Below are 27,990 nucleotides of genomic sequence, written 5' to 3'. Positions count from 1 at the left end.
AGGGAGGGAAAGGAAAAGGGATTAAAAAAGGAATCGAAGAAAAAAATGGAAACAGATCTTTTGCAAGTGTAATGAGGAACAAGAATTTGGGGGAGCAGGGAGGGATGAGAAAGGGAAAGGGATGAAAAAAGAATTAGGTAGTTGTGTTCGGATACAAACTCTCTATGATAGACGTAATCATTGTGCACCACACACCTGGACTAATAAAAGAAAAGAAGAAGTCCAGGGATTTAGCTCAGTGGTGCCACCTGCCTCACAAGCACAAGGTCCTGAGTTCGATCCCTAGCACCGAAAAATACCTCCTAAAAAACAAAGAAGGTGTTAAACAATGTAGCTTCGTCATGATCATCTTAGGTATTTGTGGATGCCTTTGATGCTCTACAAAAAGTTCTCCTGCCTATTTTTTTCATGCTTCCATTACAGTGTAAGACCCTTAATGGTAATACAAATACTCATAACAACCCTTTGGGTACCACAGTGAACCTAGCACTTTATATACATCCAACCAAAGCTTGGAGGACTGTGGTCTTTATTCGGAAGTCAGCACTGGCTGAAGAACAAGAGTAACTTGCCCAGGGAAAGGGCCAGGAAGTGGTGAGACTGGTATTCCAAATTAGGTGCAAGTTCAAAGCTCACATCCCACCCACCAGAAGCCTTTGATTTAACTGGCCTGACATTAGTGTTTAACGTGTGGTTTGGAGTCCTTTGAACGTGTTGTGAGTAGCACTGCGAGATAAACCGGTCTCAGCTGTTGGAAATGCCGTTTTCTGTGACACTGCTGCTGGATCAGTGGTCTGCGAATGAGCCTTAGGTGCCTCCTGTCTTCCATTTACATTGCTTCTCCCATTCCCTCTGCCGTCTGTCAGGGGTTCACACCCAGGAAGTACTGTCCTTCGGGGAGTATTTGGTTTGGTTTTGATATCAGGAATCCAACTTGGGTCTTTGCGCTTGTGAGACAGGTGGCAGAACCACTGAGCTAATTCCCTATCCCTTCGGGGAGTGTTTGGAAATGTGCCTGCATTATGGACCTTCTGGGATTGGGCAGACAGGGCCCAGGGATGGTAAATAACACACTACACATAACCTATAATGCAACCATTCGGCCCCACGTGCCGGTGGTGCTTCCCCAAAACGCTGGCTGAATGCTAACTCGAATCCCAATCAAGGCACCTCTCCTGTGAGGCTTTCTCTGCCCTCCTGGACTCCCAGTCATCGTCCCTCCTACTGACTTGCCATTCCTCTGTAGACGCACTCCTTTTTTCCCTACAGTCCTCTTCTCGGTGGGGACGTCTCTCTGTCAAAGCACGCTGGTGGCTTCAGGAAGTGAGCCTGCTATTCACTTGTACCCAGCACTCCATGAGCACAATGCTTCATTTGCTGAGCCGCTCAGTCAAAAAATGATTTAAAAAGGCTTCAATCAGTAGGGCTGTCAGGATTTCTTCAGGGGTCGTAGTGACAGGGAAATGAGCAGTGGCCTTTCTGCAGAATGAACATAAATATTTCAGACGCTTAGGAGAGGCCTGGGGAGGGGCAGGTGGGATGGGGGGACCTCAGCCATGGCTGACCTGTGCTTGGGGCTCAAGGCAGCATCAGAGACCGGAGAGCTGAAACCTCCTGTCGGCTCTCACTTCAGCACTCAGTTCTGCGCGGAGAGTCACTGTGATTCATGCACCAGGCCATTAATCCGGTAAGAACCCACTAAATGGGCAGATGAACAAAAACAGGAGGCCCTTCTGAGAACCGTAAATTCACTCTTGTAGCAGCTTTATATACTTGAAAGTGAAGGGTGTTCCAGGAGCACCGTGGAAAGTACCTGGAATCTTGGTTTCTAATAGAAACCTGGGAAATTTGATTGAAATGCCAATAAATTGAAGACTTATTTTGTACAAGTGGCTGGGCTGGCATTGAAATGAATAAAAAGACTGTAGTTAATCTTTCAGGAGTTCAAAGATGGGGGAGAATAATTCCTGAGTCCTGATTTTCCTTACCTGCTTCTATGTCTGGCCCAGAAAACTCTCCTGTTAGTACCCTCTCCAGGCTTTCCTACCTCTTCTCCCCTCTTGCCGAGGGAACTTTCTCTAACTAAGGTCTGCTGATCTCTACAGCAGCCTGTTACCTGGTTTTCGCTGCTACTCATGCTCCATTATTTTCCTTCCACAGTGGTGCTGGGAATGGAACCCAGGGCCTCGCTCACACCGGGTGATTACTCTCACAGAGCTACACCTCCAGCCCTTCCTTTCCCACTGTGGCCCAGCGTCACACACTAGCAGATTCACTTTCCCCCAAAGAAGTCTGATGCTATCACTCAGTAACGGATGTGAAGCCCTGTCATAGCTCTCTGTTGTTTTAAGGAGAAAGTGGATAAACCTCACCAAGATCCTTTGTGGTCATGGCCCTGTTTGCTTTCTCTAGCTTTTTCACAACCAAACTCCCCAATTCAGACATCATGACCCTCTGGCCGGTTCTAAACCTCTGTCTTCCCAGCTGCTCCTCCCACAATGTGCCCCGGCCCCTAATCCTGCTAACCAGAGTTTCAAGTACCCCTTGCATTTCTCCTCCATGCCTCGAGTGAGTGGCATCTCCTAGTTTTGCTTTCCACACCTGCACTTTCCCACACATCACATGCACCTTATCAAATTCCCACTTGTCTCCATTGACTTTGAATGTCTCAACTAAACTGCAAGAACTAGATCTGATTGGCCTTTGCCTGCTCAGCACCTAAGAGTGCCTGGCACCTGCTAGATGTGCAGTAAGTGTTTGCTGACTGCACTTGAATGAGTGCCCGTGCAAGGTCATTATAAATAAGACAAGAAGGGCTTATTCAGGAACGACTGTAATGTGCCTTTATCTCTAAGTAATCTCTGATTTGCCTCTAATACTGCACGTGGAAAACACCATCATGGACAATTGAATGCCTTATTGTTCCAGAATGATGGACGAGAGTGGTACGATCTTAGAAAAGAGACAAGGTTTGCTACCTTTGAGGAAATCAAAACGCAAGTCTCTAGTACAATTCTGTCTCTCAAATGATGGGAACATTCATGCTCAAACGACCTATGCAAAGAGGCTCTATGGTTTAGGAGGTTGAATATTTCGGTTAGGGACTTGAGTTTGAAACTTCATGATTTTAGTAATCTGCCTTACATTTGATTCAGTTTTTCTTATTTGGACTGTGTATCAGTTTTCTCGGTGCACCATAACAAATTATCAGAAATTTGGTAGCTTAATAAATAAAATGACAGAGCTGGAGTTGTAGCCCAGTGATAGAGAACTTCATTAGCCTGCATAAGGCCTGGCACTGCAAAAAAGCAAAACCAAACCAAAATTTAATTCCCTCATTGTTCCAGAAACCAGAAGTCCAAAATCAAGGTGTTGGCAGGCTGCACTCCTGAAGGCTACAGGGGAGAACCCTTCTTCACTTCCTTCAGGTTCTGGTGGCTCCAGGTGTCCCTTGACCTATGACTGCATCACTCCACTCTGATGTCTTCATGGGCTCTTTTGCTTTTCTGCTCATATAAAGGTGCTTGGCATTGGATTTATGTAATTATATGGATAATCCAGAATGATCTTATCTTGGGACTCTTAGCTTAATCACATCTGCAAAGACTTTTTTTCCTCAGTAAAGTGGTATTTACAAGGTTCCAGGATGTGGATGTGTTTTGGGGGCAAAGCTACATGCACCCTTCTACCAACAGTAATAGTTATTTTGAATACATTTGTGAAGGCCATTGGGCTAGAATTCCAGGTCACATGGTTATTTTTACCTTTAATATAAATAAGTATTTTGAAATGCCTTAGAGCAGTCTTATTTGCTCATTTTGGAAGGGCCTGCTTCCCAGTGAGCATTTAGTACGAATATTAAATGGGGACGCCACCTACTGGACACTGAGATTTACAGCTGGCATAGCTCAAAGGTAACGGTGAGTGCAGAACAACCTGCCTCAGCGCAGGTAATAAATCTGAGTATGTTGCACATTTGGAAATGTAAAGCAGCTATGTGAATACAGTTCTGTTCCCACTCTGAGCCTCAGTTTCTCCACCTGTAAAGATGTAGATTGACTCGCTCATTCCTTCATTTATTGAAGGGCTATTACGTGACCATCCACTAGGTGGTGGCTGGGGATGCAACGAGCAAGTATGAGGGTAGTCCTTTACCGGTAGTAATCCCTTTCAGAGGATTGTCACATGGCCTGAATGGAGTGTGGTATAGTAGTTCTTCTTATTTGCTTCACATGCTTGATTACACCGCCTGGCTTTGAGTTGGACTTTTTTATTGAAAAGCCTCCACTTTTGGGGGAGCTCCCGGCGGTTGATACTTTCTGCCATTTTTGCAGCCTACAGAAGTTCCACACCCATTCCCTAGTTTGGATCTGAACATATTATTAAGCCTTGAGATTTCAAGTCAAAAAGAAGGAAGGGGCCTGAATGCATGCTTTCTTTTTCCTCCCACTTAATTCTGGATTCTCCTTGGATGGTGCTGTGCAAGAGACCTTTTTTCATTCTTTGACAGTGCCTAATATCTTTTACATATTGGATAATGTACTAAATGCTGAATGTATAGAAACAATCAACTATGGTCCTGGAGAAGCTAAGAAGAGCCTGAAACCAAACTCTAATAATGGACCAGGCAGACCTCAGTGTCTCCAAGAGTATAAGGAAGAAGTTCTTCAGTGAATGTTTGGGACACTGTCAAAATATAGGTCTTCTGCTTTTCATAAATTCAATCAGTTCTTGGCCTTTTGGTTAAGATAAAGCATAGTGTCTGGTCTTATCAATTTAATGTCTGATATACCCTCTAACCAAGGATAATATATTTGATGAGATAGAAATGCTTACCCTGATTTAAACATTATACAATGTTTTCATGTATCTAAGTGTATACTACCCTGCTACTATGCACACACTTGAATTTTCTACTAAAAATATTTTAAAAACCTAGAAATCAAATGCAACTCAGTGTCACAAGGGAGTGGGAATTTCCTCATCCCCATCGTGTGGTCACCAGCTTCTTGATTCCATCTGTGTTCAGTAGTATTTTAACTGGGCTTTTAATATGCTGAGAAGGAAATGTTTTGAAGCTATGAGAAGTCGGACTATATTGTTCAAAACTACCTTTTTCAATATTTAACGAATTTCAAGAAATGTACTGTTTGCCTCAGGGCAGATGATTGAAATAATCTGTCTTGTGATAAGTTGGTGATTGCAAAGCTGATACACGAGTCTAAGGCATTATTTTTCTACACTGATGCTTCAGAGGAGGAAGCTAGTTAAGGGAATATTTTCCTCCCAAACATTTTATCCCTGCTGAAATAAGTCAAAATACCCAGTGTTCTTTGTATTCAAAGGTGACACTGGTGCCAGCATGACTGTCAGCTGCTGTCAGTCCCCAGCTATGGAAGCAATGTCATGGTGCTTTAACTTGCTTTTCAGTTTGCTCAGCATGTCTTTGAAGCATTGCCTCAACTCATCTCTTCCACAGCTCCCTGTTCAGCCAAATTGCACTATTTCAGCAAGAAACCAGCAAAATACTTAAAAGCTAGTGGGTCAGTCTTCTCCTTGTTGAGGATTTAAGCCTGTGCTTTTCAAAGAGTGGTTCTGAGAGAGAGCATCCACATCCCCCGGTGTGCATGTTGCACTGCAGATTTCTGTAGCTCATCCTCACAGCACTGAATTCAGGAACTCTGGAGACAGATCAACTAATCTGCATTTGAAACAATTATCTCTGGTGAATCCTAGGTGCTGATGGTGAAGACCTCTGATTGAGGCCTTTTGCACTCACTGGCTATGCTTTGGTTGAGCCCTGTGTCTTCATTTACACATCAGTCTTCTTCAGAAGCTCATTCGCGGAAGTACAGTTGGACAGCTCCAGAGAGGGAGGCACAAGTCTTCCCCGAAGACTCTGTGTCCATTAAACATGATAGAGCTTACATTTGAAAAGTGTTCCATTTGCAACCAAGTGACACCTTCCCAAATGACTAGGCAGATCCAGAGCAAAGAAAACAAACTAAATTTAGAATACAGCTACAAACACTTTCTAGTGCATGTTAAGAAAATAAAAATACAGGCACCACTTGGAGCATGCACCCTAGGAGGGGGACTCTGGGTCTGCTTGGGCAGGCTGCCCCTGCTACCCTAGCTGCCTATCCGTAGTCCACTGCTCAGAGCTCCATCTTGCTGTTTCTGGCTTCTCCCACTGCAGCCAGCACTTCTCCCCAATTTTTTTTTTTTTGCTTTTAATTTTGAAATAATTATAGACTTGCAGGAAATGGCAAGAAAAAAAATGTACAAAGATGTCTCCTATATCCTACACTCAAAGTTTCTTCAGTGATGACATTTGGCACAACTTTAAGACTATTTCAAAGCCAGGAAATTGACACTGGTCATTGGAACGATCCATAGTTTATTCAGGTTCCACCACTTTTACGTGCACCGTGTGTATGCTGTCCTATTCAATTTTATCACATGCACAGAGGGGAGCATAACCATCACAGCTAAGCCACAGCACTGTCCTATTCCCACAGGGGCCTTGCGTAGCCACGCTTAGCCCTTTCCATTGTTATCTCTGCCGCTAGCAGTGACTAATCTGTCTTCCTTCTCTATAATTTCACACTATCATTTTAAGTAGCATTTTAATAGCCTTGAGGCAACCTCCAAGCATGCTGTGCTTCCTGCCTGGACTGTCCAAGTTGTCTGTCAAGATACCAATTACTGTTTTTGTTAGTGTGGTAGTTACAAAGTTGCATGAATGTTTAGTGGTCTGACTCTAGTCCTAATATTCCTAAAAGCATTCTTTGTAGTGTACGATTTTGCTGAGTGTGTAGTTTTTCAGCAATGTCTATTCTGTGTCACAGGAGAAATATTTGCCTAATGGATGAAATATAATAGAAGCTAACTTATTTGTTAATTTTTTTATGACTAACAGAAGAGTCCAAGGAAGATGTTCTGTCTAGCAAGCATTTTTATTTTTGTTGTTGTTGTTGCTCTTCTTGCTTATAAACTTTCAAACATGTTCTTTGTTATTGGCTCAGTCCATGTTTTGTTACTAAAGGAGAATACCTGGGACTAGGTGCTTTATAAAGGACAGAGGTTTACTTTGGTTTGTGCGTCTGGAGGTTGACAGGTCCAAGGTTATGGCATCACATCTAGTGTGGGCTGGTGGGATTCACTGTAAAGTCCAGAGGTGGCAGAGAGCGTCACAGGCCAAGAGGGATGCATAGGACAGAGACAGCCAAATTGATTTCCTAACAGACCCCCTCTTCAGATAACTCATCAACCTGTTAGTCTGTGACCGAATGTCCCTTAACAGTTCTACTTCTTCATACCCCACAATGGCTCTTAAACCTCAACATGAATTCTGGCACATTCAAACCGCAGCAGTTAACTTTGAACCTCAACTCTAACCCCATTTTTTAAAATCACAGATTGCATCCTGTATTTTTTTCATTTTAACCATGAGCACAGGCCATGAATCGGTCATCGTTCCAGAGTACTTCTACACACTTTGGCTCTTAAGAAATTTCTAAGCCACTAGGGCAACCACATTGCACACAACACATCCTTCCCATCGCCACTGCTAAAGCACTTTTCTACATCCTGGGGTTTCCTTGGCTGTTGGTGGTGCTGGGAATTGAACTCAGGACCTCAAGGATGCTTAGCATGGGATACCACTAAGATTCTCCCACAGCCTGTAGTATTTCCTTTTGTGTAGCAGCAACTCTCCTGGCTCCCTCCAGGACTTCCCTTTCTCCTGTCCCTCCCCTCAGGCTGGTCTTTCTTTTCTCCTCCTCTCAGAGAAGGTGGCTGCTCTGCCAATGAGAAGGGGCAAGGCTGCTCATCATCCTGGCCTGCACAAGTCTAATTCTAAATGCCGTGGGAAGTCTACTTAGCAATGTCCCAAACTTGGACTCTATCTGTGACGATGTGAGATCTTCACTCTACCTTATCTTTTGTCATATTCTCAGTTGGTTCAAAATCTGCATGGGGAAGCAATTTTATTCATCGGGTCCTACTCAAAGTTATTAAGAAGACACATCATGTGTGCACACAAGCACACCCACACACAAAGAGCAAGAGGAGGGGAGGAGGGACTTTTTAATATTCAAAGGATGAAGGTGACCTTTTAATTTGTTCAGTAAAGCTATGGTAGGAAGCAGGTGAGAAAGAGGGAATATTGAAATATCTAAAGTAAACAAATCTGACCAGAATAGGAAGGACAAAGTGAGTGCCGCAAGAATCAGTTTGTACTTTTAGGATAGGAGAGTCCTTCTCACATTGTGATAGGACCAGAGAAATACCTGGGGATACAGCTGAAACCCTTAATCGGGTCTGTAGATCTGGGTGGGACCCAACGTCCATATTCCCAATAAGCTCCAAGTAATGCTGATGTCTATCACCCACTGACATCCCCTGGTGACAAGGCTATAAGATATGGTTAATTACTACCCTTTGCTCTCAATAATAACTCCTCAGTTTATTTTGAAGCAAATTTATGCTAATAATTATTTTGCTTAATCTAATATGTATGATCTGTCTCCAATTTCCCAAACACACATCTATCAGGTTAGCATTTCAGACATGCTCATATGGCCCATCTGCCCCCACATTTTAATGCCTCTCCATTACTAGCAAACTGGATTCTTTCACAAGCCACTCTAAAATGCAGTGTCTTGATATACTGCACAGTTGTACTAGTCATTGTTTATATTGGTCATAGTTCCATAACTTAAAATTTGGTTGAGCTCAGTTGGGCAATTTTGTTGATCTCCACAGTGCTTGCCTATGTGCCTGTGGCCAGCTGCAAGGGCTTTCCTGGGGTGCCTCTAGCAGCATTGGCTATTTATTGGGGCCTTGCAGAGACTAAAGCACGTATATCCCATCATCCAACTATATAGAGCAGGTTTGTTCCCTTGGCAGAAAGGCTCCAAGTACAGCATTAGGGTCAGCCTTATCTTGCAAGCTCTTTGTACAGTGCCACTTGAATCACATTTGCTAATTTCCATCTCATTGGTCAAGGCCAGTGGCAAGATCAAGTTCTGAGTCAGGGTGGGACAGAATTGCTTAATGGTGCGAATGCTGGAAGTGGAAGCTTGAGCTTCTGCGGCTACTTTTGAATTATGACTATTTAGATTCAGTTTCCAGAAAGGTTTATCAGGCTGGATTGTATCTCCCAAGATTGCTCTTTCACTTCCCTCTTCCTGGAAACTTCTTTCTACCTATCTTTGGACAGGGCCCAGGTCTACTTTCAAATGCTACCTCCTTTATAATAAGCTCGGTAACTAATTTGGATGGGTCTTTAATCACGTCTCCTTCAGACTATTGTAGTCACTTACGTGCAGCTTGCCTCCTTCTATGCTCCAGCCGATATTTCTAAAGGGCTCTGCTCATTTTTGCTTTCTGGTAACACCCAGCAAATATCAGTTGCTACTACTTAGCTATGCTGGTTACTCATATACTTTTGATCCCATAAACGTAGGTATTCCTATTGACTTCTTTTTTCAAAAACTGAAGTACAGAGAGGTGAAGTTACTTGTCCAAGACCATAGAGCTAAGACACTGCAGAGCCAGGATTTGAACTCCCGTCTCTAGAACATAAGAACCTGTTCTTTACAACTCACATTCTAACTGAATTCAGATAACAGTTTATGAATAAACCCATACAGATAACTTAAGACTGACCAGGGAGCATATGTTTTGCCCTGTGGTTGGGACTGCAAGTCAGGAAGATCTCAGGGTTAATGAGGTTCACAAATTTTTCTCAGTTCTCTTACAGATCATCAGGTTCTGTTGAACTGAGTCATCATAACCAGTGTCACAAGAAGCTGAATAAAAAGATTAGGTTGTTAATTTATCAGTGTCTGGGGGGAGAGAGAAATGACATCCGTGCCAGCTCAAGTGTCAGATGGTCTTAATTATTTTTCATCTAAAGGGAAACTGAGTTAAGATGAGAAGGTTGGAGAGTGAGTTTACTTCCTGATTCTGCCAAAGAGGATTTGAGCCCTTTGCAAAGGGAGCTGCTATTTTTAAGCAGTACAGTCACCAGTGAGGCATGGCAAGTCACCCCAATTAAGAGGCTGGCTCAGTAAAGCTGATGGGAGACTCACGTTGAATCATCAATATTCTACCTCTCCATTTTCAAGGTACCCTAAAACATCATTCCTGGGCTTCACTTTTTCACTTTATTGGTTTTGGGTTGCGCAGTCTGCTCTCTTGACTCTGATTATTCCTTTCCAGGCATTACTGCGCAATTTAGGGAGCTGGCCCCAGGGAGTGGTGGTGCTTTGCCTTAGTTGTATAAGGATGGGGTGGTTGGTCAGTATTCCTGATGGTGTAAGGACAGATTAGAAGGGCATAGGTGAGCACAAACGAATGAATGAACACAGGACAAGATCCAGATGACCGAAGTTACAAAATCAGCACATGCTTGTCTATGCACCATGTACTTCAGAAACATTCTCCTTGTGAATGTGTTACTCGCATTTACTGCGTGCTTACGGAATCCCTAACTGACCTTGTCTCCAGCCCAGAGACAAAGGCGGAGATTGAACCAATCAGTGAAATAGTTGTTTACAGAAACCAGCTTAGCCCTGAATGAAGTGCACCTCAAACTCACTGGGAATCCCCAGTGGGATCACTCTTATCTTGCAGCACCACTCTGCCATTGAGAGCTTTTCTTCTGCTTTCCCTGCATTTGTCACATTATAAATAAAACCTTCATTTCTCACTATGTCAGTCTCGATTTCTCCATTTTTCCACTAAGAGCCTCACTTCTTTGTTCTTCACTGGAGTGAAGGCAAGGACCCAAAGAGAGTCAGAGGGTCATTATGGGGGGCCCCAGCCCTCCCCCTTCAGAAATCCCCCACTGGGTGCAACAATGGTATCAGTAATTCAGGAAAATAATGAGCAGGTGAAGTGAATATGCTTTGAAAATACATATATTTTTTCACTTATAAAAATATAATGTACTGTTGGTTCTTTTTTTTTTTTGGTACTGGGGATTCAACTCTGGTCTTTGTGGTTGTAAGGCAGGCCACCGAACCACTGAGCTAAATCCCCGGCCCAAGTGTACTGTTGGGATTGTGAAAAAAATCAACGTGATCACTTATTGGAAGAGTCAAGATTAGTACAATCATTATCGAAATCAGTATGGAGATTCCTCAAAAACTAAAAATAGCAGGGGATTTAGCTTACTTGTTCCACCACCTGCTTTGCCAGTGCAAGGACCCAAGTTCAAACCCCTTACCCCCCCAAAAAAACCCATGAAAACCTAAAAATAGAAATTCTATTCGACCCACCTATTATTCTTCCAGATATCTTCCTAAAAGAGTTAAAGATACCCATTGGGCATGGTGGCACACTCCTGTAGTCCTGGCACTCAGGAGGCTGAGACAGGAGGATTGCTGGTAGTCTGAGGCTAGCTTGGGCTACATAGTGAATTCAAGGTCAGCCTGAACAATGTAGCTAGACTTTGTCTCAAAAATGACAACAAAACAAAACAACCAAAAAAAAAAAAAGTTAAAAACATCCTATACTGACACATGCATACTCATTTCATAGCTGAACAATCCATAATAACTAAATCTTAGAAGCAGCCTATATGTCCACCAACAAATGAATGGATAAAGAAAATATGGTATTTACACACAGTGAAGAACTACTCTGTCATAAAGAAGGATAAATTTGAGTCATTTGTAGGAAAATGGATGTGCCTTGAGACCATAATGCTAAGTGAAACAAATCAGACACAGGAAGTTAAATATTGTATAGTTTTTGTTATATAAGAAATCCCAAATATAAATAAATTAAAGGATAAAATAAGAGATAGATAATAGGAAATGAGGAGCTAGACCTTCTGTAAATGAGAAAAGAAGAGAGATGGGCAAGAGGGAGGGAAGGAGAAAGGGATGTAAAAAGAATTAAGATGTGTATGGATATGTACCCACTCCTTACAAAGTAATCATTATGTACTATTAACAGTTAAAGTTAAATAAAAAGATTGAGTGCAGCAAACAGAAACAACTCTAGATATTTTAACTTTGAACTTGAATGCAGGGGGTGAAATATTTAAAAAATAACTGAAAGTCTCAGCATGGGGGTTCTAGGCCAGATTTCTAGACATGACTCCTAGAATCCTGCAGAACTGACTTGGGGAGCTGCCACCTTGGAGGCCACTGCTAGGACTCCTGAGACCCTAGTTCTGGTGTCAGGAAGGCACATGCCCGCCTCACACTACCTGCTGACACCTGGAGGCTGCAGAAGGGATGCGGCGCACCAAAAAGCCTCCTGTTTCTACTGTCTTATTCGCAGATTGTTACCATTCATCTTGATACGTCAGCTTCACTGAATTAAGAAATGCCTAGCAGATTAGTAGAGCAGGCTCCTGGGTGGAGGCCAGGGTGGAGGTGTGGCCTTGGGTATTATATATGGTTCCTCACTGGTGCTGTTTCCCTGATTTGTTCCCTGGACATCACACACTAACTAGCTTTATTCTACCATAACCTTCCACCATGACATGCCCATCTCAGAGCCCACTAGGATTGAATCCCCCAAAACCATGAGCTAAATTAAACTTGTGTTAAAGGTTGTGTCCAGCAATAGGAAATAACACTACTGACAGCAAAGGACCAAACAGGCTGGGAGAGTTGGCCTCCACTGGCTCCATCTCCCAAACTCAGGGGAGGACAGATGTCCATGGGTATCCACAGGGGACTGAATGCAGGACTCCTGTAGATACCAAAACCTGTGGGTGCTCAAGTCCTTTATACAAATGGAGTATTTGTATAGAATCTGTTTACGTCTGCCTATATACTTTATATCATAGCTAGGTCACTTACAATACCCACTATCAAGTAAAGGCCATATGTATAGTTACATTGTTCAGAAAGTAATGAGAAGAATAGCTTAGGAAACAATGACAAAGAAAAAAGTCTGCTTTGTACAAACACAGTTTTCCCCCAAATATTTTTGTTTCATGGGTAGCTCAGTTTGTGGATGTGGAACCTGTGGCTATGGAGGGCTGGCTGTACAATCCAACTGGTAAACTTACTCTGTCTGTAGATTGCGAGCTGGGAGAGCGCACAGACTGAAGTTCGTTGTGGTCTAGCACGTGGTAAGAATGCTGAAGGAGCCAATCCACACCCTCCACGTGCCTAGCTAAGGTACTCATTACCTGGGCTATGACTACCTGTGACGTCCGTGATGATGGATATCACCTCCCATCATTACTGCCTCCTTTCACAGAAGAATGAGCTGAGGCCCAGTGGGACCATGTGATGTGCAGCAATGGGAAATTTCACTAGAAAAAAAAAGTGGAGCCAGTCTCTGAATTCCACCTGCTGGATTCTAGAGCCACACTCCCAGCAGTCCCCTGACTCGCCACCTGCCATCACAATGGAGCTCGGACGCAGAGACACCAAGTGTCAACAGGTCCTGCTGCAGTCCTGTTCAAAGGCTCCTGATAGGCTGCCTGAAGCTTTTCTCTTTCTCCTGCTTTCATGGGGAATTGTAAGTCTGTGCCATTCTAATGCTGGGCGGAAGCTTTCTCTACCTGCCTCTCTTCCCTCTGGAGAGAGAATTGCTTTGCTCATCCTGGGGAAGGCCTTAAATGGCCTTCTGGATAGGCACCTCTACTTTTATTTCATCCCTTTCCATCAGAAGCAGAGAAGATGAAGGCCCGGCCCTACTTTCTGAATTCTCTTAGTCCTAACAGAATGTAATTACTACATGCTTTTTTCTTGTTCTAATCACAGGAGACTTTCCCCCAGAAACCTGCTGACTGACTCTTCTGCTTCCTTACTTCCCTTGGTTTTGGTATGGAAGTTATTTTGTTTCAAATTGCTTAAGAGGCCTCATTAATGAGGTTGACAAAAGCCAGATTCTGCCTTTAAGAGACTTGTCATTTCCCCTAGCCCACACATTTAAAAACACATGTGAGTGGAATGGGAAAGCAGCGTGATCATTATTGGTCTCTTTGCATCTGCCCCTGGAAAACATCTCCTTAATATAAAACACTCTCAAAACATAAGGTGTCACCTGTTCCTGTCTGGTCCCTGCTTGCTTTCTTCTTTCCACATCTGTGTTCATTCAGTAACCAAATAATCAGCAATACTTGAACCCAGTGTTATCATTAACTGATTCAAAAATACTTTTGAATCCTTATTATGTGCCGGCAGTGTGTGAACTATTCAGAAAAGCAGGTGCATCAATAGTCACAGCTCTTGTCTTCCAGAAGTTTCCAACCTAGACATTATGCAAACAAGTGATTCTTCAAAACCAGGCTCTTACTTGGATAAAGTGGTCATGGGAGGTTGCTTGGGGCAGGGGACCTTTATACTGAAGGAAAAAGAGGAGGCAGCCATACAAAAGGGGGAAGGGATGAAAATTCAGGGAGCAGCATGAGGCAAGGTTCAAAGATGGGAAAAGAAAAACATGGCGTGTGGCATGGTCTGCAAAGAGGTCAGTGGGTGGAAGCCTGCCAGCCAGAGGAAGATTTGTGGTCACTGTCAGTGGAGCCAGACTTTGCAGGGCAATCAAGATTCAAGGTAAGGAATTGGGATTGCTGCTCAGCAGGATGTGAAAGGCTGAAGTAGCAGAAGGGCGTGATGTGCACCAAGAGATCATTCTCACAACTAAATGGGACTTGGAGTAGGACAAGGAGACAATGAGCAGGGTGGAGGCAGAGAAGGTTCGGCACTCGCCCAGCCTGGCCTAGGCAGTGGGAGAGGTGGACAAGAGGGGCCAGGGTGAGGGATGACAAAATACAAGTGAGTAGGAGGGAAGCAGAGCGGTCAATGATGCTTCCTTATTTTTCCAATGATGTTACAGCTCAGCACTGAGAAATCCTGGCACCATGTGGCTGATGTACTTTTCTGTCTATGAGAAGGGGTAATAGATTCTTTTGACTGAGTATTACAGCAATTGGCAACACATCTTATCTGCCCTTCTGACCATATTCTTGTTATTGTATCCATATCCCAGTGGATGGAAGCCTGAGGCTGCGTAATGCCTGAACCATGAACTTTTTCTTGGCTCTGACAGCATCAGGATGATGGATAAGGAGCATACTCGCTGAGCCAGATAGCCTGGTCCAAATCCTAACTGTTTCTCGTGACTCGTGGTGGGATTTCACCTGGTTTCTCCAGGGCTTGGCTTCTTCTGGTGTGAAATGCAGTGAGGATAACAGCACATATCTCTAGGGTTGCTGGAAGGATTGGATGAGTGACTGCAGGTAGTCTTTGGAGAGTTTCTGGCACACAGACCTGTGTCAGCTCCTATTAGTGGGGACTAAGTACTTCTGAATTGATTTTATTTCATTCTGTACCCCCTGAAGAAGCAGGATTTGATGCCTCAAGGGATCCTCCAAATAGACCTAACCCCACCATGGATTAATAAGGAAAGACTACCTTCTTAAGTATTTCATTGGGAGGTGGAGGATGGGGCTGCCTCTGGAGTGCCCAGTGTTGTACCTCAAAATCCCTACTGAAGATCAGGCCCCTTTTCCCTATCTGTCCATTTGCTGCTTCACTTCCTCCCCCTACATTTCCCTTTAACAGTTTCTTTGGCCTCTGTATTATTCATCACACAAGGCTGGAACTCAAGGTTTCCACTGGCTGGTATTTGGATTTCAATTAATCTCTTCCAGAGGGAAGTATCTAGTTCATCACCTAAGATTGTTGAATTCAAATTTAGATATATCTAGGATTTGATCAATACTATGACAGTTCTTTTTCAAGGAGAAAGGGACAGTAGCAAAATCAGTTGATTCATTTAAGAGCATCTGTCCATGTAATTGCAAGTGTGAATATCACTGGTTGTATTTCCCTATGGTCTTGTGTAATGAGATTGGAATTGCTGAGATTTTTATCATGGGGGTCTGGTGATGGATGGGATATCTCGCAGTGAGTAAGACTGAAGGAAGTGGCTGCTGTTGGTATAACTAAGAATGGCATTAGAATAAGTATGTTCTGGCCTAACAGTTTTTATAGGAATAAAAATAAAAAAGCCAATATGGGAGGGCAGAAGCCAGGGGTCTATGTAAAATGACAAGAATGATTATAAACAAGCAGATTAACAATGAAACAGGGACCATAGCCTAATACCTTGGAAGGAATATGTGTACCATTCAAAGTCACCAGCTTGATCTGAAAGTGTTGGGTCAGCTGATGACTTCAGAAGATTGGTAATTTCTGGAAGATTTTTGAGAATCCTTAAAGTACCTTGTTAGGTTATTTTTTCCATCATATAGAATTCTGAATCGATTCTTTCACTGTGAAATGTGAGCCCAAATATTGACTTCCTGGAGTTACACCATTGTGTTTGTTGATAATATACCTGACAAATTTCCTTCCTATGCAGTTCAAGAACAACTTCTCTTTGCTAGCTCTTCCAATAGATGTAACTTCTTTGTGGAAGACCATGAAAAGTCTGTTTGCGGAGATGTTGTGGGAATAATAGTATAGTGATCTTGATGTTAAGACTGGGTGTAGTACATGAAGGCTTTGCAATCAATATTTAGACACGTCTATGTGCAACATAACAGTCTGTGATCAGAGGTGAAATCTCTAAATGCATATGCTTTCCAGCTGACCATTTGATGTGTCCCCATGGGAATAGACTACATGCATGTTAGAGCTAGTAGCCTGGATATACCTTTTTTCAAGGAGTTCAACCATTTTTCAAAGTAATCTAAATTTAAGGATGTAATTAACCCCTCCAGGAGATTGTAGATGGTAAGAATGGTGTCATTTTGGTAAAAATTACAGATTTTTATAATTTTATAATTGACTACAGGGTAATAATTTATAGTGCTTGTATGAAATGTCTATCTTTATCACTTGTTATAAAGTTTTTTATTTTTTATTTATATATTTATTTTTGCTTCAGGTTGAAAACAAAATGAGACTGTAAGGGCTAGGCTAGAAATTTTGGCAAAGAAATGCTGCAGACCACTCAGAAAATAGATATACATTAACTGAAACATTTTTTTGTGAGGCAGGTGGCAGAACCACTGTGCTACATCCCCGGCCCTTCTCTAAAACATTTTTTAAAAAGTCAGTTTCAGCCATGGTGGTACTTGGTTGTAATCCCAGCACTCCAGAAGTGGGAGCAGGATTGCCATGAGTTTGAGGCCAGCCTGGGCTGTAAGGTGAGTCAATGTGAGGGCTATGGAATACATAGCAAGACCCTGTCTCAAAAAGAAAAAAAAAAAAAAAGATAAAAAGAAAAAAAAGAAACAAAACTCAACTTCAAAGCAGTGAAAAGGTCATTGAGTTTTTGGTTCTGGGCCATGTCCTACTTCCTTAGATTTTCAGGATTATGCTGTTGCCACATAATGACCTCAAAGTAAACCCAAATGTCTTTTTTAAAATATCCAACTAATGTTGATTTAATTTGTGTGTACCATGATGAGTGCTTTTATGAAGAATTTCAATTTTCATTTAAAGTCATCTGATGGACCAAGCAAATGTTTTGGTCATTTCAGAGATGACCTGAGTAAAAAGTACAACCAGATTTCCCCAATTCCTTCTTTTCAAAGTCAGGGGCTAAACACTGCTATTTTGTACCAGTTTCTCTTTTTAGCTTTGTTTCACTGTATTTTTTTACTACTACATGTTCACAGTATACAGTGATTACAAGGGAGTTGGAACATGTACACACATGGTAATTCTTTTTTATGGCCCCTCCCCCTCCTATCTCTCAGAGATCTAACCTTGGTACCTCTGTACGGTTAAAATTGATTCTTGGTTAAGGCTGCGGGCTTGGCACAATGAACTGTCACTTCCTTTAGCTTCCATTTCATCTCCTTTTGCATGAGCTTTTACCTTTATACAGCCAACAACCTAAGGAATAGGATTGCACCTATACTTAATCTTAGGATTGCTTTTAAAAGTTCTTTAACTTCTTGCTCATTTAAATGAGAGTTCTGGTAGAGATGAGAAACCCCTTTCCCTCAAAAAAAATCTTGAAGTCACTCTCAGAATATATTTTCTGGATACTGTTCTCCAAGCCTACTTGCCCTCTGAATATATGTTTATTCTCTGGTCTTCCACTACCTAACAAAGCTCTAGAAAATGAAACATCTTCTGGAAATCCAGGGAAGTTCAACATTTCAGTGGGATTTTTTGTTTCTGATTTTCATTTCTGAGGTGGGTCCCACTATGTTGCTCAGGCTGGTCTGGAACTCCTAGGCTTAAATGATCCTTCTACAACAGCCTCTCCAGCAGTTGGGGACTACAGCCTGTGCCACCATGGCCAATTGAAGGTTGACATTCTAAAGGATAGCTTCAATTTCTGCTAGCATGTCCTGCTTAAGAACTTCCAAGTTTGATTTTGAGACATAAATCAGTGGCAAATATTAACTCAGGTTTCTTAAAGGGATTTCCCCAAACCTGAGTGAGGTACAGAAAATTGCTGAGCTAAGACCCTTATGAGGCTCCTTTTCTAGGATTGGCAGAACTTGGCTTTGTAGTGGTGACTGTAATGAGAGGAAGAGTAACAATATCATACAAAGTAAATCTACTGGCTGAAAAGTGTTGTGTATTCTCAGTCAGTAGTGATGTCCATATGAGGGACCCTAGAATCAAGCAGGAAAACTATATCTGGCTCAGCTGAAGTATTAAGAAGTTTTTTTTTCTTGTTGTTTTTTAATGGCAGCTATTACCACAGGACAAGGGGTATAACTCTTTGAAACCAGCTCAAGAGTAAGGGTATGTATAGTAAAACGAAGGTTGTTTTTTGTTTTTTGGCTAGTCAAGTGAAATGATGGCCATGGAGGAAAAAAGGAAAAAAGTCTATTACTGATAGTCGTAGTCCATAGGTTATAAAAACCACTATATTTGCATTAGTCAGCTGTAGGTTTTTTGTGGTTCCCATGAAGTTAAAACCTTGAGGGCATACCCAGATCACTCCTGCACAGACAACAGGGATTTTGCAGCTGGTGATGCCCAGTGAAGGAAGCTGATGAATTTTATTTGACATATAGAAGGCTTGTTTCATGTCTACATCACAGAAGAGAAGGCCTCTTCCTCAGAACTTCATCAATTCACAAAGAGATGTTGCAATCTCAGAAAAATCTGTCTGCAATATCCAGTTAAACCTAGAAATCTTGTCAATTGCCATTTTGTGGAAGGTCTAGGATAGTGTGATGGTCTGTAGTCTATCAGGAATGGCTGTATTTTTCTATCTTTAAATATGCCTTTTCCAAAATAACAGCTTATGTTTTGGAAAAATTATAATTAAACTTCATGTCAGGAATAGGAGTGTAGTTGGTTTCCATCCCAGCAATATAAACAAAAAAACAAAACAACCCCACTGTGGAGGGCTGTTCCAGGAGAGAAGGAGTTTACTTTGATAATAAGAGAACATTTGGTTCAAGGCCTAGCAGCTGTACCTTGTGTGAAAAATAAATACTTCTTTATCTTTCTGAAATACTTTGAAACCCAGCATAGCTTCTATGGGAACCTTGCTTTTTTCCTATTCACTTATGTGACTTGGTAAATAACTTCTATGCTTGAAAGATGATGGTTACATAATTGTAAGATTAAAAAGTATGTAGAGCCTGGAATAAACCAGACTTCTTGTCTCCACACTTCTGAGTGTGCTGTCCTTTCTTTAATCCTTACCCTCTCCTTCAGGTACTGTTCGATTAGTGGGAACAGGTCTCCCACAAGTGGCGCCCGAACAGGGACCTGAATAAGAGAGGCACAGTGAAAGACACCGCTGGATAAAGAAGACACAGGAGATCTCCCCAAAAAGAAAAAAGAAAAAAGAAAAAAAGAGGACCTTCAAAAGGAAGGCAAAGAGGAGTGGTGAGTTTTCTTGTAAATATTAAAAATGGGAGCGGGAAATTGCCACATGTTATTTATTCATATGTTAAAAGACCTCTTAAAGGGAAGGGGCATAAAAGTTGAACAGAAGCAACTTGTAAAATTTTTTCAGCAAGTAGAGGATATTTGCCCATGGTTCCCTGAAGAAGGATCCAAAACTATGGAAATATGGGATAGAATAGGTCATTGTTTAAAAGAATATTTTTTAAAAGTAGGGGAAAAGATGGTTCCCTCTGAGATATCCAGTTTCTGGTTGCTTATTAGAGAAAGTTTAAATCCAAAAATCTATGCTTACAGAAGAGGAAGATAAAGGAGGAGGGTTTAATTCCCCCTCATATTAAGGAATTAAGAGAACAATTTAAAAAACAAACTTTAGAGAAAATGATTCAAGAATATCCTAGACATTTTTAGAATCCATTTGTTGCTATGACTGAAAATTCTGTAGAGCACGGTAAAAATAAAATTTAAGCTAAGCTTGTTTCAGAAAAGGTAGAATTTGCTACTTTGCCTGGGATGGAGCCGTCTGGCCTTCAGGGACTTTTTCAGCCAAAATCTTGTAATGGTTGGTGTCCCCTTCGTGTAAATTCCCAGCCTTTTCTTTCTCCATTACAGCAGAGCCTTAAACAAGTTTCTATCAATGGGGAGGATTTATCTGATTTTCCTCATTTGTTTCCTGTTTTTGAGGGAATGGATGGGCAAGGAAATATACTATCAACTCATAATCCAGTTCCTTTTAAGCAGTTAAGAGAATTAAAAATGGCATGTGCTCAGTATGGTCCTATTGCTCCTTTCACTCAAGCCTCGTTAGATTCTTTATCCACTGATGCTCTCCCTCCATTTGACTGGAAACAAATTGCTAAAACTTGTCTTTCTGGGGGTGATTATTTATTATGGAAATCTGAATATGCAGAACAATGGCAGAGAATAGCAGATCTTAATAGACAGCAAGAAAAACTTAATGCAACTTATGAGATGCTAGCAGGAGAGGGATCTTATGTTGAGGTTACTCAGCAATTGAGTTAGTTTTCCCCCAGGTGTGTAAGCTCAAATTAATACTGCTGCAAAAAATGCTCGGAAAAAATTTCCTTCCTGACAAGCCTCAGAAGATCTTTCTAAAATTAGACAGGGACCTGATGAGCCTTTTCAAAATTTTGTAGATCATCTATTACAAACAGCCAGTAGAATGATAGGGGAATTTGAGGCTGGTATATTTTTGGTTAAACAATTGGCCTGAAAATGCTATGCTAATTCTGCCTGCCAAGCTGCCCTTCATCCTTTTAGAAAGAAGGCTGATTTATCTGATTATGTTCGTTTGTGTGCTGATATTGGCCCCTCTTACACCCAGGGTCTCGCTATGGTGGCAACTTTACAAGGAAAAACTATAAAAGAGGTTTTATTTCAGCAGCATAGAAGAGGTCCTCAGAGAAAGGGAAACAATGGGAATTGTTTTGGTTGTGTGCAGCAGGACATTTAGTAAAAAATTGCCCTCAATGAAAAGAAAGTGGGTCTTCTTCCAAGCAGCCTGGTTTATGCCCTAGATGTAAAAGAGGATATCATTGGGCTAATGAATGTAAATCTAAAAAAGATGCCATGGGAAATTTTATTCCATCGGGAAACAGATGGAGGGGCCTATCCCAGGCCCTGTATCAAACTTTTGGGGCCTTTCAGAGTCCAATCCCTCAAAATCAATAAAAAAAATCCATTCAGTACTTATTCTGAGCCACCTCAGGCAGCTCAGGATAGGACCTCAGTTCCTCTTCCTATGCAGTATTAACCCCTGAAATGGGAAGGTAACACTTATCCACTGGAGTTTTTGGCCCACTGCCTAGAGATACTTTGGGTCTCTTGTTGGGTAGGAGTTCCTCTACCATGAAAGGGCCTATGATTTCTCCAGGAATTATTGATGAAGATTATATTGGAAAAATTAAAATTATGGTTTGTTCACCTTCTCAAATTTCTGTTATTCAGCCTAGACAGCGTATAGCTCAATTGATTCTTTTACCCAGAGTAGTCACTTCAGGAAAATATAAAAAGGCTATTAGAGGACATAAAGACTTTGGGTCCTTAGATGTTTACTGGGTACAATCTATTGGAGCCAATAGGCCAGAGATAAAATTGTTAATTCAAGAAAAATCTTTTATTGGGTTATTAGATACTGGTGCTGATGTCTCTGTTATAACTGCTGATCAGTGGCCTTCATATGGCCTTTGCAGGAGACTGTCTCTCAATCACAAGACATTGGTCAAAGTACAAATCCTAAACAAAGTACTGATATGCTAAATTGGAGTGATTTTAAAGGACATTGTGGAAATTTTCAACCTTATGTTGTTCCTGGCCTCCCGGTTACTCTATGGGGAAGGGATGTCATGCAACAGATGGGAGTTTATTTGTATAGCCCTAATTAAAAGGTTTTTAATAAAATATTTGATCAAGGATTTTTACCTAATATTGGTTTAGGAAAAGAAGGTCAAGGAATTCAATTTCCTGTGACCTGGTCAGCCCATCCTCCTGGGGTATTTTCCCAAGGGGTCACTGACATGCCTGCACCCCATGCAGATCCAATAGTCTGGAATGATGAAAAACCTGTTTGGGTTGATTAATGGCCTTTAACTAGTGAGAAATTAACAGCTGCTTAACAGGAAAAATTTCAATGGGAGTCTCCTTTTTCATATTTGGGATATCAACTTTATCTTTGAAAAATATTTACCCAAAAGTTACAGATTTGAAAAGATAATTTGAAAACTTTGAATGATTTTCAAAAATTGTTAGGAGATATTAATTGGATAAGGTCTTATTTAAAATTAACTACCAGAGAATTAAAACCTTTATTTGATATCTTGCAAGAGGATTCCCCGACAGAGTCCCTGGTTCTTTCAGTTTGTTTGTCTTATATTCTGTTTGGCCTCTTTTGTTTTTGTTTGTCTGTTCACTTATCTTGAATTTTCTGACAGGATGAAAAGAAGTTCATCTGCCTCCCTAACCCTAATTTTAGATAATTTCCAAGAGGTCCATCAGACTGCAGCTGACCCTGGACTCCATATAACTAAGAAAGAGATTTCAAAACAACTCCAGCCTAGGAGTGGCTCTGGGACAATCAGCTGCTAATGAGAACTATTTAGTTTTGGTAACACTTCTTGTACACTGCAAATTCTTAAACTGTGATTATAGGGTTAACTTGCTCTTTTCTAAAACTCAAGGTTAATACTGTTCTATTGGCAGCCAGTCAAATTTTAAGATGTAACAATCGGAAAACAGAAAAAGGATACTTTAAGCTGAAGTTTGTTATAGAAAATTAATAGTAAATGAGGCAGAAAAATATTAGGAAAGCTATAAATAAGAGTTATACTTTTGACATGAAGGGTTTTTTTGTGTTCATCTGATTAAAAACAGGTAAAGAAAGATATACAAGACCAAAAGGCCTAACTATGTAGAGAAGGTATGTAAAAATTATTTAATAAAAAAAAATAAGTATCCTTGCTTGTTGGTTTCAAGTTTATTATAAAAGGTTTATATTTACAGTCAAGAACAGCTTTTCTTCCTTTAACCCTAATTCTATAAGAGATCTCTGTTAACTTTGACCTGCAAAAGTCTTGACTAGTCATAACTAAAAGATTTTATAATTCAATTGGCCAAAACCATCTGAGTGCACTCTAGTTTAAATTGTCTTATATGTTTGTCTGTCTAAATGTTCAAAAGTGTCCGATTATGTTTTTGATCAAAATGATATCAAATATAAGTAGATTGTTGATTTCTACACCCTGGTTTTATAGGTTAAGTAAAAAATTTAAAGATAATTAAATATAAACTTGTAAGCTTGGGTGCAATCCTGTTGGTAAATAAAGAAGCAGCTGCTCAGAAAATTTATTCTGATCTTTGTGCACTAATGGGAGCCACCCAAATAATTTTCATCACATTATAAAAAGATATGCCTTGTTAAATACGTTGTTAAAAATGTTTACATTGGTTATCATCAAAAGGCTGAATTCTGAATATGTTATTGTAACATATTTATGATGGTTATCTTCAAAATATAATATTTCAAAAAAATAAAAAATAAAAAAATAAAAGGGGGAAAATCCTGTTGATACAAAGCTTCATTACAGGACATAAGATTTCATATAATTATAATAGTTATTACTGCTACTTTTCTGGTATACAAAATGTATTCACGTTCTCTGACCATGCAGGTTTTCCAGTATATTGTTTCTGATAATAACCTTTTGGTCCAGGTATTCTCCCTTCTCTTCTGCTCCACCTACTTAAGGTTATAGGTACATTTATAGACCCACTACTATCCCTGAACAGCTTGAAGCTGGGTTTCTACTGAAGAGACCAGATTGGGACCCCAACAATGAAGTAACAGAGAGAACTCCAAGATGTGTCTCGGTGTACAAGCGGAAATTTCATTCCAAAAAGCAAAATGTGACCATCTTCTATCTGAAAAAAAGGACAAAAATGGAACTGGTGAGCCCCTGCAATCCCTTCCCCTGTGTGAGGAAGAGACAATGTTACTATACCTCAGGAAAGACTATTTAATGACACATCTCGAAAGTTTTTGGACTAATCACTTGGAAATTCCACAGACTTAAGCTTATCTGCAGGAAACTGGTGGAGAGATTCAGGTTTTCCTCAGACCAACATTTGGAAACTGGCTGCTGCATTGGGAGAAAAACGTTTATGGCCAAATATCAAAGTCACTAACCTTAGTTTCACTGTTTTTGGCAAAGGGGCCTCAAATACGCAAAATACCATAAATACTGTGTTATCTCTAGCCAAAGGATAAAAGAAAGCTGTCTTGCCCTGTGTTGATGCCCCGTATGTTCTGTTAATAGGAAATACGCAGATTATATATGAAAATGATAAGGAATATAATATTAATTGTTCTAATTGTATTTTATCTAATTGTATCACTAATGTATCTGATAATAATTTGTCTCTTATGGTTTTAAGACAACCTCTCTTTGTTATGATTCCTGTATCCATTAATGAGATCTGGTATGAAGAACAAGGATTGCAGGTGCTTGAGATGATTAGTGAGGCTTTAGCTAGACAAAAAAGATTTATTGAATGGGTTATTGTTGGAGTCATAGTTCTTGTCACTATTATAGCCTCAGCAACTATGGCTGTTGCGGCATTAACCCAAGAAGTAAAAGAAGCTGTTTGTTAATCCCTCGCTCAAAATGCTACCCATACTTTTGTTACCCAATATGATGTAGATAAGAGATTAGAACAAAAATTAAATGCTCTTTATAAAATAGTTGATATTATGGGAGATGAAATTCAGAGTTTACAGATTCAATCTTGTCTTTCTTGTCATGCTATGTATAAATGGATTTGTGTTACTCGAAAATCTTATAATAGAACACAATATGATTGGTTTCAGATAAGAAAGCATTTGCAGGGAATATGGAATGATTATAATACTTCTCTTGACCTTATACATTTTCGTCAAGAGATTTTGAATTTACAAAATGCACCCTCTCTGAAATATGATGCTGCTCAAACAGCTGAAAATTTTTTGAATTATCTTAAAAATATTTTTCCTTTTTTTGATCATTGGTATAAATTGTTATGGCCCATCTTGGCAATTGGCATTGGAATCTGTATCGGATGTATGGTTGTTTCTGCTTTGACCAGAATGTTCGTTTCATCAATCACCACCATGGCTGGTCAGTGCATGGCCTTCATCTGCATGTCAGACCTCCTGATGTATAGCCCCTTCGGAGACTGGTAGTCAATGACGGGTAAGAGAAAATATGGAGGCATATCCAACCTAAGACAGAACATAAGAAGTTAATTTCTTATGTCTCAATGACGGGTAAGGGATTCCTCTAGACATTTCTCGCCTAAGACAGGCACAGTCTTTCTGCTAAGAATGGAAGAGCCTCCATTCTAATTATAAATAAAAGGGGGAATTGTGGAGGGCTGTTCCAGAAAAGAAGGAGTTAACTTTAATAATAAGAGAACATTTGGTTCAAGGCCTAGCAGCTGTACCTTGTGTGAAAAATAAATACTTCTTTATCTTTCTGGAATGCTTTGAAACCCAGCATAGCTTCTATGGGAATCTTGCTTTTTTCCTACTCACTTATGTGACTTGGTAAATAACTTTTATGCCTGAAAGATGATGGTTACGTAATTGTAAGATATAAAAGTATGTAGAGCCTGGAATAAACCAGACTTCTTGTCCCCACACTTCTGAATGTGCTGTCCTTTCTTTAATCCTCACCCTCTCCTTCAGGTACTATTCGATTAGTGGGAGCAGGTCTCCCACACCCCACACAACGTAAAGCAAGACAAGACAGCCACACACACACCTTTGCCCTTTATGTCCCTTTTCTAAGGCCGAAAGCAGGTAAATGAAATTATTTTTTAAACAAACTTCTTGTTCCACGAGTAAAGCAGGGAATCATCTACATATTGTATCAAATCAGAATTATAAAAGAAATTTCTATGTCTTTCAGGACTTGCTTGTGGAACTGGGAAAAATAGATAGGACATCCATAAACCCCAGGAGTATGGCTGTCTAGATAAATTATTATCCTGTCCAGCAGTTTGAAAGATATCAATGGACCTGGGTGTGATAAAGAAATACACTAAAAAGGGCAGTGCAAAGATACACTACAGTGAAGCAAGTGGCTTCAAGCAGAATTGGTAGCAAGATGGTATTTGGGTTAGGTACTACATGAAGCAAGAATCAAACATTTGTTCCTTGTCCTGAAGCTTTGAAAAAAATCCTCATCCATTTGATTTCTTCACTGGTGAAACCGGAGTGTTCAAACATTTTGACTAGAAGGCTTTCAGTTACACTTGTACACTCTGAGTGTTTCCTTTGCTCTGTCTTTAGGGATATTTGGATATATCTACTCCCAGGCTCTAATCATTTTTTCTGTTAGTAAACTGTTAAGGCCACAGCATATCAGGTCTAGTGTTAAGATGCTTAACTAAGGTACATGTAAAAAATAATGGAGAAAGTAAAGGCCTATCTAGAGTACACAACTTGATTCTGAACAAAGAGCGCTCTGGAACTTCAATAGATAACCTCTTTGTTGTTCACTTGTGCTTTGTAGTATTAGCTGATTTCTGTGATGAAAACACTCTCTTCAGGGTTAATGTCAAGCTACCAACGTGGTAACACACCAAAGGGAGTTGAGTTGGGAAGACATATGCAGAAGGACACCATGCATTTCCACCAGACAGACACAATAGATTAAAAAAAAAAAATCCAGAGCATCGATAATAATAAAATGTACTAAAAGGAAGTGATGGATTTTGAGTATTATTTTTGCTTTTAACAATTGTGTAAGCTTGTGCAATTTAATTTTAAAAGTAGCTGTGTTTAAAAACTAGTTCACAAATCTACCAATCATTTGATCAGCTCTTGCAATCAAGTGTGAACTATTGCAAATGGCCTCCAGCACAGCACCACGTGAGGGCAATGCCAGGGATTGGGGTAGGCTCACCTACAGTGAAGAGTGCAAGAAAAGTGAAGGTCGGATCCTTACTTATTTCTCTATCTCCAACACTTACCACCAGGTTGTGCAATGGTCAAAGTAATTCATTAATTCCATATTTTTTTTTTTTTTGGCTTCTGCCTTCTGGATAGTTTTAGGTGTTTCAGAGTTCTACAACACAAATTAAAGCTCTACCTTCAGAAATTTGCCTTCATTGTGTGTGAGTGTGTGTGTGAGAGAGAGGAGGAGGAGGAGGAGGAGGGGGAGGAGAGAGGGTGGGAGAGAGAGAGAGAGGGAGAGAGAGAGAGGGAGAGAGATGTCAGGTGGTTGGTGATGAGTGTTATGGCTAAAAGTTCTGTAGTGCAAAGGAGAAAAGGAATGGTGTGTAGTAAATGTTGAAACATATGAAGGCACAGATGGAAGGTTCTGGAATTTAACAGTAAGGCTAATACACAGATTCTGCATAGATTTCAGCCAATCAACAGCACTAGAACACAGCAACTCAGGGCATTTCCTTACTTGAGAAACTCATGAACTTCGGTCTCCTCAATTCTTCCACACAAGGGCATAGTCCTTGAAGTCTCAGTTTAGCCTCAGAAACCCTGGTTTAAGGAGACCAATCAGTTGTAGCGAGGTGGGGTTTACTTCACTACTCCCTTGTCTTTGGTCGGACGCCGGCTAAAAGCGCACTCACTTGCGCATGCTCAAACACTAGCTTC

The 27,990-nt window shown here is 40.7% G+C and overlaps 1 long non-coding RNA gene and 1 other non-coding gene across 2 annotated transcripts; one reads left to right on the top strand and one right to left on the bottom strand.

Annotated features, from left to right (window-relative positions):
* Nucleotides 1-3: 3 nt before the first annotated feature.
* Nucleotides 4-27,862, bottom strand: LOC104852676. Its single transcript, XR_777563.2, has 3 exons — nt 27,791-27,862; nt 1,566-1,698; nt 4-1,479 (listed from the first exon to the last, which is right to left on the bottom strand). It is a non-coding gene; the product is annotated as an uncharacterized LOC104852676 (long non-coding RNA).
* On the top strand, nt 4,724-4,907 carry LOC117284278. The gene has a single exon (XR_004515364.1). It is a non-coding gene; the product is annotated as a U2 spliceosomal RNA (small nuclear RNA).
* Nucleotides 27,863-27,990: the final 128 nt, after the last annotated feature.

The sequence above is a fragment of the Fukomys damarensis genome, unplaced genomic scaffold, assembly GCF_012274545.1.
Source record: "Fukomys damarensis isolate Sample0158 unplaced genomic scaffold, DMR_v1.0_HiC HiC_scaffold_35, whole genome shotgun sequence".
NCBI lineage: Eukaryota > Metazoa > Chordata > Mammalia > Rodentia > Bathyergidae > Fukomys > Fukomys damarensis.
The sequence above is the reverse complement of the archived record's forward strand: the minus strand, read 5'-3'. Positions and strand labels throughout refer to the sequence as shown.